General features: G+C 42.5%; 1 protein-coding gene across 1 annotated transcript in view; it reads right to left on the bottom strand.

Annotated features, from left to right (window-relative positions):
* Positions 1-16,740, bottom strand: part of KCNK12 (potassium two pore domain channel subfamily K member 12) — a 598,786-nt gene that overhangs the window by 11,109 nt on the left and 570,937 nt on the right. The window lies entirely within an intron of this gene.

The raw sequence follows: 16,740 nt of genomic DNA, 5'->3' as shown, positions 1-16,740 counted from the left end.
TCACTGAACGATAGACTTCTGGTAGACATTTTCTGACCTTGGCTTGCAAATTGATTTTGTCTAACTGGAAGAACACGGCTGCTACCTCCTTATATGCTAGGCTGAACTGGATTACTTTTTTTAAGAGGGGCAGACAATATCTCTCTCCAGGATTCTCCTTGGAAACCACAGATTAACAACATCTGGAAATCCCTGGACAGCTACTTCGCCATGACAAAACCCCCATTATACAGAAGGTTCCCCACTACATTTACCAAGTAGGCATCCCAGTTTTTACATGTGCATTAATATGTATTAATTATGCTATAATTTAGGTTCTCCATAGGTGATACTACAATGCACTGTGTTATACTTTTCGATGCAAACTCTCTGCAAGTTGGCTGATATAATAGCACCCTGTTAGAGATCAACAAAAGGGTCCCTCTATCTTCTTTCACCTCTTTTGCTGTCTTTAAGTTCTTTAATTTCTTTTCATCTCTATTGTGTTATGAGGCTGAGTTAGGGCTTGTACTTATCTTATGCTCATATAGAACCCTCATACCATTAACAATGTATGTTGCTTACTTACTTATTTCCCATGTAACTGCCTACTCCAACATCTTGATGTTGCCTCTGTTTGATCTCATTTTGTTTATATAAAATATCTCAATAAAAAAGTCTTGGAATCAAAAACACTACGTCTGTCATTTTCAAGAAAACACGTTGTCATAATTTCACATAGAAAACAATTGCTTATCTACATTAAGAAAATATTGAAAAAGACTTATAGCCTGGGCAAGGTTCATGAAGATATTATTCAATGTCTGCTCATTACTGTAACTTAATTGAGGATCTGGTGAATGCAACAAAGCATTTCATATAGTGTACATATAGCGTACATTGTGGTGAAATACTGAAGAGAACCTGCACAAATATAACTCTCTTTGTGAGTTTGCTTCTATTTCTCATCTTCACATCTCTGGTGAAGGTTGCTTGAGTAGCACCCAATCTTTTAGTCATGCATTTTAGAGAGGTCTTGGAGTTACGCAAGCCACACACAAGGGAATATTGTTATGCAGAGCTAAAGGATTAACCAAGAGAGGAATGAAGGTACATATACTATACAAAAATTATGAAGTATTTCTGACAATATGTTGACGAAGTCTGATGGCCACATCTTTAAACCATAACGAAATATTATGCATTTGACCTGTTGTAGTAATGTAGTCTCATTTTGATAGTAGATGGTGGGACCGCCGTCTGCTGTTGCCACAGTCAGGAGACCAATCGACAAGCATGCAGTGGTCTGACCTCAGCGTTATGATATGGCCGCCCTACTAGCATTTGGAAAGTGCTCCATACCATGGCGGCTTGTGCTGCTCCAAGGAAAAAAGCTGCAGTGCAAGCCACTGTGTTATGGAGCACAGCCTGCATTTTCAAACATTGTATGGCACACGGTGCATGGAGGTGAGTCGGAGCACTCCAGGTGACCCCAGGGCCAATTTACAGTGGCCCATGATAGGCTGTGGCACTATTTGTGGCTGGCTCCCAAATTCCATTTCTGACAGCCTTTTAATGGCAGTCTTCCCAACATGAAAAGGCTGTCAGAAAGGGATCTCGTAATCCCGATGGCAGTGACTGCCTTGGCACCACAGCCATTTGGGAATACGATTCTGACCACCGCCCTGTCAGGATCACGGATCCTGGTGAAGGTTGTGGTCTTGCCCCACCCATTGTGGGTCCCTACCACAGGGACTGTAATTCGGTGGGCAGACCGAAGGGCTATTGGTGGTCGGACCACCAATGATGGCCTTTTGGTGTGCAGTCTTATACTTATTTTATTTGGCACAAAAGTACATTTGAGCATCAGAGCCAATCTTTACACAGGGCATAGTATTATATTATCCGAAGACATGTGTACATTGAAAAAGCCATGAACATTGGAGTATAGTATAAGCTGCAACAGTGTTAAGATTTGTGCAACTGGTTGTCAACGGGAGTAATGTACAGGATAGAGTCAAATGAAACAGGAGTAGTACAGTAAATCTCAGGTAAAAGGTTATTGCTGAGATTGCACCATAGAGGTCAAAGGTTAGGAGAAGAAAGGTTAGCTAAAATGTCTTTGAAAGATTTCAGCACCAATTTGAAGATATCTTTCGAAATAGTGGTTTGCAGTTTCCGAGGTAGGGACTTCCCCATTTTGGTTGTGCTCGCTATGAAGCATTGTGCCATGAGTCTTTCCTTTCTAAACTTTTGCGGGTTCAAGCAGAAGTGCTTCAGCATTTCACAGTGGTCTAATACCCCACACAGCTATGGATTGTCTGCCATGTATCATTGAGTGAATGTATGTCGAGCCTTAAGAATGATACAAGCCATCTTGTATGGCTCTGGCTTCAATGGAAGTCAGCAGAGAGTAAGCAGCATCCATGAGATATGGTCATTCCTTTGGCACTGTAGGCAAAGCATGCTGCTGAATGTAGAGTTGATTGATGAAGGGTCTTGGTTCGACCAGTCAAGAAAGTCGATTATTGAGGGCACTAAAGATTGAACAAGAGTTTTCAAATCTTGCATTGGAATGTAGCAGTAAATTCCCCAGAGAAGACATGATTGGAATCGCACATTTCTGACCATGGTGCTCATTTTCGACTGTAAGTTGGGCCTTATATTTAGGATGACTCCTTGGGATTTGGTGCTGTCAATATGATGGGTTTGCTGTTAAGAATGTTGATTGTGTCCATCCAGCATTACACTTGAAGTGATGATTTCAATGAAGAAATTAGGAGGAACTTAGTTTTGGAAGGGTTTAGTTTTAATTGATGTGACCCCATCCAGTCTTATACAGCTTTTAGAGTGTTGGCAACTGTCATTTTGATAGGAGAGCTTCAAGTAGAGTTGATTGTCATCTGTATTTTGATAATAGAATATTCCTGATTTTCTTAGAAAGATTCTAAAGGGCTAGATATAAAGGTTATATAAAAGTTGAGTAAGTTTATAGCAAGGATAGATGCCTGAGGGACCCCTTGATCTACAGCCACCGATGTTGAGAAACAGGTATCAGTTTTTATCCTCTGTGCCCTGCCCATGAGGAATGATTCAAACCATTTAAGGAACACACCATCAATACACATTCAATTTTTGAGTGTGTCAAGAAGTATAAAGTGGTTTACTGTATCAAAGGCTGCAGATAGGTCAAGAAGAATTAGGAGGCAGGAGTTGCCTTAATCTAGGACTCGAAGTGCATCATCGACCATCTGTACCAGTGCTGTTTGAGTACTGCATCCCTGATTAAAGCTAGGCGATTCTTGTCCTTGATGTGCTAGGTGAGTTGATCCGCTACGCATCTTTCGATGAAATTTGCAAGGGATGGGAGATTGGTGACAGGGTAAAAAATGTTGAGGTCATTCACATCTTCAGAGGGTTGTTTGAGAAGAGGGGGCATTTGTCTATACTTGATACAGTCAGGAATTTTTCCCTGGCAGGGTGAGAGATTCACCACTTTAGTCCAGTAGAGGAGCATGTGTTTGTAAAGGTCTTTGGCAATATTACAGAAGATGGATCTACCAGGTGGTTTGAAGGTTTTGTCGTTGTTTTGTTTTTAATTAGGTCTTCCTCTCTAATTGTGTCAATTGACTGCCAAGTATCATTGGATATGCACCTAGTAGTAGAGTTAGGATAGTTATCTTGACAAAAAAGTGGTTTTACTTTCGAGCCGAAGAACTGTGCGCACTCTTCTGCTTTCATGGATGGGTCAACAAATTTGATGGACGTAGGCATGGAGGCTTTGAGCAGATCAAAGATTTTTTGAGGTTGGTTCTTGACTGGTCAAGGAGAGATCTAAAGTGATTAGATGTCTCACAGAAAATGTATTTGTATCGTGATCTTGCCTTTCGGAGACTTGTGAGACTAGTGATGGCGGTTGGTTGTCTCAATTATTTCTACAGAATTCTCACGGCTCTACTTTCCTCATATAATGCCTTGTTGAACCAGGGAGTTGAATATATTTGCCTTTCCTTTTTGCTCTGGAGTGGAGCTACCTCATCAACATGTTAAAGATAGTCAAATCAGTTTGCAGTCAAGGCATTTCTATGACTGCTGAGATGGATGGGTGGTAGTGCATTCTGTGCCATGTTGCTAAATGTCCTGACGTCAATGTTCTTTTTGTCACAAAACCAGGTTATTGCTCTTTTCGTTTGGCCTGTAGTCAAAGAGCATGAAAGTCACAGAGAAAAGGGAAGAAGAAAATAATTGGGCGAGTCTACTGGTAAGGGTTCACCCACTGAGAACAAATCTTCTTTGGAAATGTTTAAGCCAGTATGTTTCCGTTTGTGTGTGTTGGCCTTAATTTACATAACATCAAATCATTTCCAGAAATAAATGAGGCTGTGTTGCCCTTAGGAAGACTAAGGTCTCACAGAACTATCCCTTAAGCACTTTGCATTGATTGATTATTTGCAAGATCATTGTACTCAATAAAAGCAGAATTATCACATGGTGGGTGACAAATTGCATTCAATCTGAAAGGGGGACTGTGTTGTACATATAGATTCATAATTAGACAATGAAATGTGAAAGATTGGGTATTTCCATGCATTGCAAAACGTCTTTGAAGAAAGCAGTAATGCCTTCCCCAACCCTCTATGCACAGTTGTTTTGTATGATAATATAGTTTGGAGGGTGTAGAAGGTCCAGTATATTTTCAGATGTGTCTTTAAATCAGGGCTCTGAAAAATGAATCTGTCATGGTTGTAGTGTGAGATAGCGTCCGCAAGTTCAAGTTGGTAGTTCATTGCTGGTCTACAGTTAAGGAGCATGCATCATAAACCCGAGGTGACTGATTTAATGAGCAAGGTTTATTCGCAACAGGGATAACGTTCCTGTTGGTCAATGCCTGCTTAGAGTGGGACTGAGAGGGAGCAGAGGAGGCCTAGGATATTGGGGTGTTGTAACATTCAAGTAGGTTGACAATATCAGTCTGTGAGGCATTGGGTAGGATTCTTTTAGGGCAAGGTAGACGGTTTGATACTGATAAGGTGTAGGTGGAATGGATGAGCGTGGAAATGTGTCATGTAGTATGAAGGTGTGTTTTGATTGACCTAAGTGGGATTGAAGTCCATAGCCTTCACTGGGATGCTTGATTGAGGTAGGGAGGGGTGCCAATTGGTATCAGTATGTATTGTATGGGGACATAGTGTGTATTGCGTGAAAACAGAGGAATTGTAGTAGGTGTACTTGTTGGTGATGTGTGAATTGTAGGGGCTAAGCGGCACAAGGTGAGACAGGTGATTCAAGTGTGTAGGTACTGGGGGAGTAGGACTGTCCAGTTGGGAATTTGGTATGAGTGGATAATTCTCCTTGTGTAGTAGAACGAAGAGGGGAAGTGTGCAAGTTGCTGTGAGTGGGTATCGTATCGTATGCTGATGGGTACTGTGAGACATCAGGATGAATACTGTGGAAGTGATTGTGAGGGATGTGGATATTGTGGGAACTAACCAGCAATAGGTGAGATTGGTCAATCCTCTGTGTTGGTATTGATAAAGCAAAAAGAGTGTGGACTTGTCTATATGTGCTCTCAGTATATTTGAAAAATGCTACGTGTTTCTTTGGTTGAGACAGGGGTGTGGGATTGTGTGGGAAGCTCTTATATTATAAGCTGGATTCATCTGAGTGCCATCAGGATGGAATTTTTTGCAGTGAGGTCTGATTGGCTGGTACCTAACTATGAGAAGTCCCAGGAATGTCAGGAAGGGAGGTGGAGGGAACTCTTATTAGGACATTAGGCAGTACTGGCAAGCAATGGTCAAACAAAGATTGAAATAAATCCATGGAGAGAATAATTTAGAGAGATAAGAGAACACAAATTTGCACCATCCAGGGATACACTTCCAGTTCACAACAGGTAAGTCTAAAAGTGGCTCACATCCTGAGGGTGTTAGATATTTATTTCTTAAGCACCTCCATTGGAGAGGCAGACAATGTACCCTCACTGATATAATTTAAGTAAACTGATGTTACACGCCACTACAGAAATGGCTTCTAGACTTTTGTGTAGAGAGGGGAGAAGGGGGATATTACTGGAATGCGAAGGTGACTAAACGTAGTAGCTTCTGTCATAACCCCTTCAAGTGAAAATCGAAGAGACCCCGCTCCTCTTGAAGCCGTTTCGCATGTTACAGGTTTTATTTTCCTTTCTCACTCTGATTTGTTTCAGAGTCCTGCATTTTTGGTTCTCCTAGAGAGGTTACAGGGGTTATAAAGTATTGTATCTGACTGTTGTATTCTACCATGGAGTCCCCATGCTGGCCTCTTGAACAGGTGCAGGGTCTTCCGGGCTTCAACGTACTGAGGAGTTTCTTTCTTCAGAGACAAGTGAGGCAGGAGGGAGGAGTCGTAGATTAATAGCTCAAGTGGGAAGAGCAGACAATTCAAAGTATCTGCAGTAGGGTCATGGGCAATGTGTGTCCTTCTTTAGTTGTGTTATCCTGGGTCTCAGAGGGAAAGAGAAGGTAGAAAGGACACAGGGTAATAGGGAAAAAGGCAGATCATTCATAAATCTTAGAGGGAGAAGACCGTATTTTGTGACTAAGGGCCATATGTATCAACATTCCGTTTTGCGATTCCTAAATAGCGATTTTTAAGGAATCGCTATTTAGAAATCGCAAAATGGTATGTATGTAGAAAATCGCTTCTTTTTAGAATTCCTTAAAATTCCATAATTGCGATTAGCAAATTGCTAATCGCAATTAAGGAATAATTTCCCATTCATTTCTATGGGCCAGGAGGCCCATAGGAATGAAGGGGAAATCGCGAATCGCAATTTGCTAATCGCAAATTGTGAATATTTTCAAGGGTGCAGGGGTGTCTCAAGAACACCCTGCTGCACCCCTGAAAATGACATGTGTGCGCATATGACGCACATACATGCCCTAAGGGCATGTATGAGCGTCACATGGCACCTTTTGATTTTTTTTAAAATGCTTTTTTAAAAGAATTTGCAACTTACCACCAACTAGAAGTTGGTGGTAATTTGCGATTCCTTAATGGCATTTTGGAATGTTTTTTTCCTTGATACATTGCATTTAAGGAATCACAAAATTTGCAATTCCTTAAATGCAATCGCAAAATAAGGAATGGCAAATTTAGCGATTCCTTATTTTGCATCAATTATGTTTCATACATACCATTTAGCGAAAATGGGTTCGCAAACGCCGAAATTCTGCAAATTTCGGCGTTTCCAAACCCATTTTGCCTTGATACATATGGCCCTTAGAATGGCAGCAGTCTGTCTTCTGATTCTGTGATAAGGTCATGGAGCAGTGTGAGTCCTTCTTAAGTTTTGGTTGAGCCTAAGGACAGTGTGACTCATTATTTAGTTTGATGACCTGGATTGCAGAGGGATAGAGAAGGTATAATGGTCATAAGGGTGGCAGGGGGCAGCTCGGAGCAGAGGGCAACAGAGTAGGCTTTCAATGCCAACAAAGGTGGCAAGGGCTGTGGTGAAAAGTCCTTGTTGAAATCTTTCTTCTAGTGCAGTGTAAGTTTTGTTTCTATTGTTTTGCAATAGACTGCTGAAGGAGAGTGTCATGAGGTGGCGGACCTCTTTTATTGTTCTTCAGTTTCCATGCATTAATTTGGAACAAAGATGGCCGATCTCAATATGAAGAGGCATACAGGGCAGAATAATCACAGCAGCAGCGGTCCCTCCACGGCCAGGCCTTGCATCACTGCAGAGACACATAAAAGCAACCGCTTGGCACACGCTACACCTGCGAGTCTTGACAGAGGCAGGTACAAACCTGTCAGTCTTGTCTGAATCTATGCAGAGAACATTGGGACAGGCCTTTCAAGGCACAATTACCAACTCCCAAGATAACTCTAGGTTCCAGCAGATAGCCTTAATCAAAAAGCAGATAGCTAAAGGCAGGAAAGAAGGCGCCCCCGGGACCAAATGGTATCCCACCTGCCCTCTTTAAAGCAAAAAACACAGAATGGGCGGACATCATGTAAACTCTATTTACGGAAATTAGGCTACTAAACAGAATCCCAGAATCCTGGAGGGGGTCGACGATCGTTCCTATTTACAAAAAAGGAGACAAGACCGACCCAAACAACTATCGTTTAGTAGCCCTCATTGACAACGAGGCGAAATATTTCGCCGGCACCATACTAAAGGAGATTGCACTTTGGGCTGAGTCAAACCTGATCATACCGCTGAACCAGACTGGCTTTCGGAAAAAGACCGGAACAGCAACAAATATCCTTGCCATCTCATTAATTATCGATGCAGCCAAATCCACAGAGCTCCTGCTGCATTTGTGTTACAACGACTTCAGTGCAGCATTCGATAACATCGAGAGAGGCAGACTATGGGGGAAACTGGCTCAATGGGGCATACCGCAGCCGACCCTAAACATGCTGAAGCTTCTTCATACTGACACCTGGGTGCAGGTGAAACTAGGAAGCGGCACCCAGAGTCCAATGGAAGACATTAATGCTCCCCTATGAAATGGGAGGTCTGGGAGCACCGGACCTGGAGCGTTATTACAGAATAGCGCAAGCGGCGCACGTCCATACGTGGATTCATGGGAATCCCGATATTCCACATGTAAAGTTATATCGTCTGTTCGCCAACCCTACCCCTCTCCCGGCCACGATATGTCAACCCGTGGACCGAAGAACTGGGATATTGGACTCCATAAACACTACGAATCACGCATGGAATGAGTTGTTACGTGTGCAAGACAGTGGAATAATGTATTCACCACTCATGCATGTAGAGTGGGCGATATGGCTTCCCCCACTGACAGAGAAAGGGGTGACATGAACTAGGTATAGTCAAGATGGGGGATCTATTCCTTAACGGGATAGTGAAAACTCTCCAACAAGTACTTCAGTCTGAGACGGGGAAGACGCTGCTGCACAGCTTTCAATTTCACAGAGTACGCAGTGCACTGCAGAAACTGCTTGGACCAGAGCTGGCTGAACCGCCGGAGGTGCTGGAACTCACCTATGTGATTAAAAACCCAGCGTCCAGCAAGCTAGTTACAAATCTCAAGTAGTTGGGGGACCAACACGAGAAACACCTGATCTCCAAGGCTAGAATTGACTGGCAGCGTGACCTACAGATGCAGATTTCTGACGAGATGTGGCATTATTGCTGTACCAATACTAGGAAGATATCGCTCAATAGCCGACATAGACTGATTCATTTCAAATACTTGCAGCGTGTCTACTATACGCCAGAGAGATTGCACAGGTACGGGCTGAGGAGTTCGGCGGAATGCGAACGCTGCCACCTCCCAACGGCGGACTTCATCCACATGGCGTGGTCTTGCCCAGGGATCCACAGATTCTGGAAGGAGGTTTTCTCTGAGATAGGGCTGATACTGGGTGTAGACATCCCGCTCTGTCCGGCCCTGGCGCTGCTGGGTTATTCCAAGGCACTACCGGTGGCCCTGAGGCGTCTGGCGGATATAGCCTTGCTGACCGCTAAATGCATAGTTGCGATATGCTGGATGAGGGGGCCACTACCGACCAAGAAACGGTGGGCGTCAGACTTGCTGTACTGCTGCACACAGTCGGAGACGTACAGCGAATTGCTTCCTCCGAAAAACCGACCCAAAAATTTCTGGGGGCTGTACAGGACAGTGACGACACTGAACCTAATCTAGAGGGGGAGGAGATAGGCGAGGTACAGGAAGAGGATGTCGAGACCCCGGGGAGAGATGATGGGTACACTTAAACACAGCGCGGGCTGGGAGTAGCGGCCTAGTCCTCAAGGACTTCCCACATAATGGATGATCTAAGCTGGTGTGAAGGTATGAGGCACCCAGGGTGGGAAGGTAGCGGGATGGCAATCTGGGGTTCCTCTTTCACACATTGGGCAATATTCACGGATAGGTGAAGGGCGCGGGGTCCGTCATATGACGATCACAGGCAGTACATAGACATGTTACCACAAATTCGGTAGGCAGGCACACTTTGGGGTGGGATAGAGTTTGTTGAGGTGGGGAGGGTAGGTCAGGGGATAGGAGTTAAGAACAGTTACAAGGAAGTCACTACTTGTGGCCTATAGACCTGTGGAGTTCGGACGTAATGTGACACCTTCAGCAGAGTGGTGAAGTGCGGTCCTATGCTGCTGCTAGCAGTGTAGCGGCGCCTTGATTGATTGCTGTGGAACCTCTGTATACATGTCAATACTTCTTAGTTGCCGCCAGGCCCCAGGGATGCTGGCATGAAGACTGTGTACGATATATTAAGACTTTAAGGATGTGAAGTTTTGAGTTGCTGCCGGCCCCCGGGTTGTAGGCTATAAGAGCTGTGTAAAACTGGATGAGCAATACAAAGTTAATTAAAAAAAAGGAACTAGGAAGCGGCATCCATCTGTCCTCAAAAGCTCGTACCACCAAAGGACTCAAACAAGGGTGCGTGCTTGCGCCATTATTGTTCAAACTCTTTATGGCGGATTTACCGGGACTACTCGATGCCTGCAACTCCCACTCACCGAGGACAGGAGGGAAAACTCTGAGCAATCTTCTGTATGCAGATGACATTGTGCTACTCAGCCACACTTACATTGGTCTCCAACGTCTTCTGACGGAAATGCATAAATATGCAATGGAAAACACCCTAAAAATAAACCTCAGTAAGACTCGTACAAAGTCAATTAACTCCAATAAAAAACAACAGAAGAACTGGTCTCTTGGTGGAGTACAAATATCTGGGAGTCATCTTTGACAGAGAAGGCTCATTTGCACAGCAGAAGCAGGAAATAAGAAGTAGGGGAGCACTGATTGCTTTGACAATGAAAAACCTAGCAACCCAACTGACGGGACCGACCCTGACTTCCTTTTTGAAAGTCACCCAGGTGAAGCTGCTTCCCTCGATAACCTATGGCAGCGAGGCTTTGCGGGGTAGAGACTTCAAAAATTTGGATAACACACAGGTTAAAGCTTATAGGACAATGTTCTCGCTTCCGCTCCATACCTCCCCGGCTCAAATAAGACTGGAGTTCGGCCTGCAAAAGCAAGATCTAGCCAGGTACAGAGCAAATATCATTTGCTGGCACAAACTTAAAACCGCCACTGCAGACACTTTAAACTCTCTGCTATGGCAGGACATACAAGGTAGGGACGCTTCTCAGGCAAGAACCTACTTGCAGGCAGCGTTGGAAGCGACCAAACTCTCAGTGCTCTGGGACACACAACTTGGGCACAGTAATTTTACAAAACTAGACTGGAAAAATGTCAAATCACTTTCTTTACTAGAGGACAAGGCATTATTCTCCAAAAGATTGCATGCATGGATGACCCTCAATTCTTACAAATCTCTAACACCACAAACATACTTTAAACAGGGTTACCCAAAAGCAATAAAAATGAAGTTCTTAAAATACAGACTAGCGATTCTGCCATGCACAGAGTACCTTCCACCATGGCTTAGGAAAGACAGTAATGAGGCCTGTATGCTCTGCAACACAAAAAAGGGTGATATTCTCCACATTACCTGTCTCTGTGAAGAACTACAACAAGCACGCCAATTGCTCCTCAAAGACCAATTTAAGCAAAAAGGGATCAGTACCAGAAGGCAAGCAGTGCTCGCTTGCCTGAATCCATTAAACACTAAATTAAATTGCAGATATGTGAAATTTCTCGCAACGGTCGAGGATAGAATGCCAAAACTGCTAAAATCGGGGATCAATATCACAGATACAGGCCAATAAGCAGACAGACAATAGGATGCAAGGAAACTCACTGCTCCACCCTATGTAAAAATGTGCTTGAGCCGTCATACTGAGCTATACTTGGTGCAAACAGCAATGTACATTCAATGTAATGCTTGTTTTAACGGTTTTAAAAATTGATGTTTTACGATTTGTTTTCTTGTAAACTGTATTGCACTGGTTTTAATTAACTATGCTTAATAAAGTTTTACTTTTTTTTTTTTTTACCTATGCGGAGTACTTGAATTTGTGTAGGATCCTAGTGGTCACCTGAAATGATTTAACTCCATGTCAGCTTCTCATTGCTTTTCATAAAGGGGACTCTTACCTTAACTTAGGGTGCATAGTATTGAGGTGCTTCACTCCCAGACTCCTGAAACATATCTAATCAGATCTGCCTGACTCATGTCAACAACTATTGTAAGCAGCTGAACTTCAATCACTTTCTCATTTTACTTTTCTGCGAATTCTTTAACACAACACAACACATACACACCTTTAAAATGTTTGTTAAGAATGCTGGGAGTCCTCTTTTTAATGCATTGCAATGAAATCGGAGCTCTGCCGGAATTAAAGTACAGTATTAAGTCTGATTTTAGAGGGTTGTTCATTCTCAGAGACTTTCAAATATATTTACATGGTGTTTTTGTCCTGCAAGGCATTCGAAATGACACAATTCCGTCCTTCTGGTGCTATGAAATCTACTGGCCACATTTCCTGAGGAAATTGATTTTCGCATACGCATTACTTTGCATTAGAAAATATTGGCTTACGCTTTAATACCCAGAGCCTGGAGACGATATGCAACCACAAAGCAGTATTTTTAGATTTGCAAAGCAGTTTTCCTGTGAGTTTATAATCCGCTACAGTGTAGGAAAGGCATGACGAGTTGTATTACTTTTAACTTTATTTTAATGATATTCTTAAGCATGAGTATCTGGGACAGAACTGGTTCTCACATCATTCCTTGCTTGAAGAAGAAAAGCACTTGTATTATTCTATGTCTTGTGAAAAGCAATTGCCGCCTGAGCAGAATGATGGCCCTCCAATCACAGGAAATGAGCAGTCAAGCGGAGCCAATTATCATGGGCATGGAAATGTACGCCTTAGAAAATTATAGAGCAGCTATGAGGGTTTTGTTCTGGAAGATGAGAAAGGACAGCATTTCAATTAAGCTTGTACAGAGAGAGGTAAAGACGAACATATTGTTCAACTTTTTAAAAGACCGAGGCACTGATCTTTTTTGTAACATGAATAAGGGAAAAACTGTCAATGGAACATTTTCATCAATGTTTTGTCATACTCAAAGCATCCTTTGACATTTATGGAGACATCAATCCAGAAAATAGATGAAAAATGTATACACAGCTAAAAAATCACCCCCAATGCCCCTCCCCCCTTGAGTGTGATTATTTATTTTTTATTATTAAAAGGTTCTTTTATAGCGCTTGGCCACTCGGGAGCATCCCAGCGCTTAAGACTGACCAGACAGAGATGAATTAAAAATGGAGATCTGAGTTATCTAGTTTTTGGAAACAGAAGAGTTTTTAACTTTTTCCGGAAGACAAAAAGGTTAGGCTCCTGCCGAAGAGGTGGAGGAAGAGCATTCCACAACCCAGCCGCATTGTGCGAGAACAGACGACCTCCTGTGCGGGCTCTGCTGATCCTAGGAGCTATCAGCAGGTTTTGTTGGTTCGAGCGAAGATTCCTGGTGGGTTTGTATGGTCTGATCATGTCATCTAGAATGGGGGGGCCACTCGCATAGAGTGTTTTATGGACCGTGCAGAGTGTCTTAAAATGGATTCGCTCCTTTATGGGGAGCCAGTGCAAGGTGCAGAGTGCGGGCTTGGCTGATGTACGATGGCTGGTGCCCGTAAGTAGCCGTGCTGCGGAATTCTGGACAACCTGAAGTTGCCGGATAACCGACACGGGGGCTCCAAGATAGAGCGCATTTCCTTAATCCAGCCTAGATAAAATAAGGGACTGGACTATGGTTTTCTTTGCTGTTTCAGGTAGCTGAGGGAGGATTTTCCGAATTGTTTTTAGCAGTCCGAAGCAGGTGGCTACTGTCTTCCTTGCCTGGGTCTTGAATGACAGCTCTGCATCCAACCAAAACCCGAGACTCTTTATCTCGGTCTTTGGGGTAGGTCCTGGACCCATACAGGGGGGCCAATGTATCACGTTGTTGAATATGGCTCGTTTTCCTAAGAGCATCAGCTCTGTTTTTCCTCCATTCAATTTCAGGTGGGACAAGTCCATCCAGTTTGCTACTGCCTCCAGGCAACGGCAAAGCCTGGAGGGGGCGGATTCCACCTGATTGAGAGAGACAACTAGCTGGGTGTCGTCAGCATAGCATGCACATTAGGATCAAATAAAATATATTGGACATTCTATAATTTTCAACTATCTGACCTTTATCAGACAATAAACCCGAAGGGGCACCTACAGCTGTTACCTTTAATGGGTGATTTGTATGGACCAATGGGTTCTGGTTACAAGTTGGACTGAGCGGTACCCCTGGTGGGATACCGCTTCAAATAATTATAACTGCCTCCTGTTCCTGCATCCAGATTTCCCAGGTTTGGGAACATCGAGCGACACTAAGCATAAAATCCGAGGCATTAATCTACACGGAATTGGGAATTCCATGGAGAATTTGATTGCAAAAATTGGACCTGCACAATTAGAAACATTATTTTCAGCCACAAGATATCACTACACCCAAATCTACCTATCTCTTGACAGCTGACATACTGGTTAAGCATTCCGCATCCTGATGCTTTATCAGCATTATATGACAGTCAATCTGTTCTTATTCATGGTTTTGGTTGAATAATCAATTTTCTGGTCTGTACAAAGATTGATATTTTCTGTGCTTATAATGAAAATGATAATTTTCTATTATCTTTTTGTCATCAGACTGTTATACTGTGTAGTTGATTCCCCTGATACCACCTGCTTCTTTGAATGCTCTTTATGTGTCTTTGTGGCTTGATGGTTTGCACTGATTTGGAAGGGACTTTACCCCATGCATTTCATGGAATTCATTTGACTATGTGAACATTTCAGCTTATTGGTGCATATGAGAACCCTATGAATTAGCACAATTCAGGATGTAGAATACAACTAGTCTGCCTCTATCACCCAAAAAACCTATCAAAAGGAGAGAGGGTCTCCAGATCACTCTGGGGAGTGGGCCGGTGCAGTCAGACAGACACAATTCTATGGGAAGTGTTGTCTCTAGCTCAAGAGATTTTTCAGGACTTAAGATGTATATTAACATAATATAGTATGCTGTTAGCTTGTGCCGGTGGGGGGCATCGTGGGAGCAGTCACAAATGGGCATTAACCACCTACCTACATCAGACAAATGCTGAGTACCAAAATGGGTGAAACATTAGGATGAGATATAAAGTGCAGCACAACAAACCAATGGACATAAATGCTATAAAGTGAAGCACAGCAAACCAATATAAAAAGACACAACACACGTGGGCATGCACATTTCATCAGTAAAAAACATTGTGATTCAAGCACACTTCTTATCCTGATTATGGGTTATTTGGGCCTCATACGCTTCTGGTTGGAGTCACGCTCCTGTAGTCAAACCCCTTATGATTAAAGTTAAACATAATTAGTGATCTCTTTTCAATTAAGGGCTTGTGTGTCCTGTAGGTAAAACAGGATATTAGGCACATTCCTGTAAGTTTGATTAGGGCAACTCGATACTAAAGAATCACAAGTGGTTTATTTGCATCATTTATGTTTATGTTTATGTTTATGTTTATGTTTTTGAGATTTTTATTGCGCGCAAATACCCGAGGGTGTCTCGGCGCAGATCGGACTCCTGAGATGAAACTACCTTAAAATCATTGATCAAATAACCACGTTTTCAGGAGTTTTCGGAAGATAGTGAAGGTTGGACTGGTTTTGAGGGGCCTCTACTGTTAGACATCGTACAATCTGACATTTGTTCTGGAAGTGCTTGAACTGGGACGGAGGAATGCGCATGTGCAGACTTACGTGTGCTAGGGCTGAGTGACTGTGCTGTGTTATAAACAGGTTGATGCAGCGTAAAAGCTGATCATTCTTTACACGACATAAAAAAAGAGTTTGACAATAAATTGTAATGTGCACTTTGCACACATTTACAAAAATAACACTGAAATCGATAAAAGCTAAAATACCAGCACTGTAAAAGTGTGCTTGTTTTTAGAATAATGAAGTTAACATGTTTAATAATTAAGTACCCCATTATTTTAACAAAGTCGTTATGAGAGGTTATTGATGGAAAAGCTTTCTATGATGCAAAATAACAATAATGATTACAATGAAGCAGCATATCTATATAACAAATGAGTTTTAGACACGATTCTGAAAATATTAATGATGAAACTTAGCATCTCTTTGGCCTTTGTAATGCGCCATAGCAAACGAAAAACTGTTGTAAGTTAAAATTGCTACATTGTATATGAATGAAACGTTCAACGTGAGTTTATTTTACTAAATGAGACATGCTGACTTTAAACTGCATTAAAATGAGTTTTCCCTTAGGCCTGAATGATCTCATGGCTTGATGTGATGTACTGTTATTATGTTTTCTCAAAGTTTCTTTCTTTAAAATATTCACACTATATTTCTCAAAGGTCTAGATACGTTTTCCGTAGTTCTTTGTGAGTGAAATCCTGGGAAAATTAACTCTCAACTTAATACATAAAGAGCAACAAAGTAAATAAGCTTTTTGTCAACTAACCTGTGAGGACCGAATGCTCAATCATTTCTCATGAGCAACATGAGAAAATATATTGGAGTATCAATTTTGTACTTGATGAGTGAAAGAATGGTCACATGATGATGATCAGAACATCGTATGGGGACAATTGATGTCAGAAATGAACTATTTGGGATATAAAAAGTGACTTTCCAAAGTGAAGGGATGCCTTGGCTATATGGAATCTCTCTCTCAATTTTCTACGTACCTGCCCTAGCGTTGGACTTGCCATGCCATTTGCCTTTTTCCCTTTGGTGAAGAACTAGCCGGC

The sequence above is a fragment of the Lissotriton vulgaris genome, chromosome 6 (genome assembly GCF_964263255.1).
Source record: "Lissotriton vulgaris chromosome 6, aLisVul1.2, whole genome shotgun sequence".
In the NCBI taxonomy this organism is placed as follows: domain Eukaryota; kingdom Metazoa; phylum Chordata; class Amphibia; order Caudata; family Salamandridae; genus Lissotriton; species Lissotriton vulgaris.
Note: the sequence above shows the minus strand (reverse complement) of the source record. Positions and strands in the feature narration are given on the sequence as shown.